Source organism: Toxoplasma gondii (genome assembly GCF_000006565.2).
Source record: "Toxoplasma gondii ME49 unplaced genomic scaffold asmbl.1327, whole genome shotgun sequence".
Lineage (NCBI taxonomy): Eukaryota > Apicomplexa > Conoidasida > Eucoccidiorida > Sarcocystidae > Toxoplasma > Toxoplasma gondii.
Genome location: NW_017383299.1, coordinates 1 through 1,668, shown reverse-complemented (window position 1 = coordinate 1,668; position 1,668 = coordinate 1). Strand labels below are relative to the sequence as shown.

The window sequence follows — 1,668 nt, the reverse complement described above, 5'->3', positions numbered from 1 at the left end:
CACTTGGAGTTCATATTAATCCCAGCAGTTCAATGAAGTAACCACTGGATCTTACCCATTTAAAGTTTGAGAATAGGTCGAGGGCGACGCGCCCCCGATGCCTCTAATCATTCGCTTTACCTGATAAAACTAACAAAACTCCAGCTATCCTGAGAGAAACTTCGGAAGAAACCAGCTACTAGATGGTTCGATTAGTCTTTCGCCCCTATACCCAAGTTTGACGAACGATTTGCACGTCAGTATCGCTACGAACCTCCATCAGGGTTTCCCCTGACTTCATTCTACTCAGGCATAGTTCACCATCTTTCGGGTCCTAACAGATATGCTCCAACTCAAACCTCTCTCAGAGATCGTGGTCGGTCGTAGGTGCGAAGAATGGCAAAGCCAAAATCTCCCTACTCTCACTTTCATTGCGCATACAGGAGTAAAACCCGCATACTCGCACATATGTTAGACTCCTTGGTCCGTGTTTCAAGACGGGTCGGTTGGAACCGATTAAGCCAGCATCACAGAAACCGAGTACTCGAAAGTGGAGCTCGGAAACAGGAACACTCCTCAGCCACAAGGAAAAGGAAAGAACAAAGATATAACGGTCCACAAGGAACCTACCTTCTTTGAACGAAATCAATTCCGAGTAGCTGATGCTGACCTCTCCAAAAAGATGAACCGGAAATACATCAAGAAACCAAAGCCTAAACCTGGTGAGAGAGAGAAGGCAAAGGGATAGATGGCAAACCGGCGGCACTTCTTGGAATCAAAAGGTCCCAATCGCTTCCTTTTCAGCAATTTCAGGCACTTTTAACTCTCTTTCCAAAGAACTTTTCATCTTTCCCTCACGGTACTTGTTTGCTATCGGTCTCGCGCCAGTACTTAGCTTTATGTGAAACCTACCACACATTTTGCGCTCAAATCCCGATGAACGCGACTCTATAAAAGCGTACCGTACGTGGAACAAAAAACGCAGGGGAAGGACGGGATTCTCACCCTCTATGATGTTCTTTCCCAAGAAACTTAACCCTGCGCTTCCACTGGTAACGCCTCTCGAGGCTACAAGTCAACAGCTCGGAAAGAGCAGTTGATTTCCACTTTGAGCTGATCCCGGTTCACTCGCCGTTACTAAGGGAATCATAGTTATTTTCTTCTCCTCCGCTTAATAATATGCTTAAGTTCAGCGGGTAACCTCGCCTGATTTCAGGTCTGATAAATAAATCGGACAAACGCCCGAGACAAAACAACAACGACGAAACCTCGCAGAGCAACAATGGAACCGAAATTCCATTGCGGTATTGAAGTCGATCGACAGCATCAATGAAACTTTGTCTTCAATGAAGAAGCCACCGTATCTCAATGATGTCATCGATACAACTCAACAATACACTTGAGCCTCTAAAAGAAGAGGCACGAGTAGTTTCTCCGCTGTGTTCATTATTCAGGGTGACATTGAGTATTCAACACTCATGACACCCAATCATACTGCTCCTAGGGGGCTTCAGCCAAACTGAAGCAACGACCCTAAAAAAGCAGAAAATTGTGATTTCAAAGACACTGAAACAGACGTACCAAGGAGAATATCCCCAAGGTGCCATTTGCGTTCAGAAATCTGATGATTCACTGAATTCTGCATTCACATTGCGTTTCGCAGTTCGCTGCGTCCTTCATCGTTGCGCG

The 1,668-nt window shown here is 45.6% G+C and overlaps 1 non-coding gene across 1 annotated transcript; it reads right to left on the bottom strand.

Annotated features, from left to right (window-relative positions):
- TGME49_460790 lies at window positions 1-1,200 on the bottom strand (the record flags this gene model as incomplete). Its single annotated transcript, XR_001974423.1, has 1 exon — window positions 1-1,200. It is a non-coding gene; the product is annotated as a 28S ribosomal RNA (ribosomal RNA).
- Window positions 1,201-1,668: the final 468 nt, after the last annotated feature.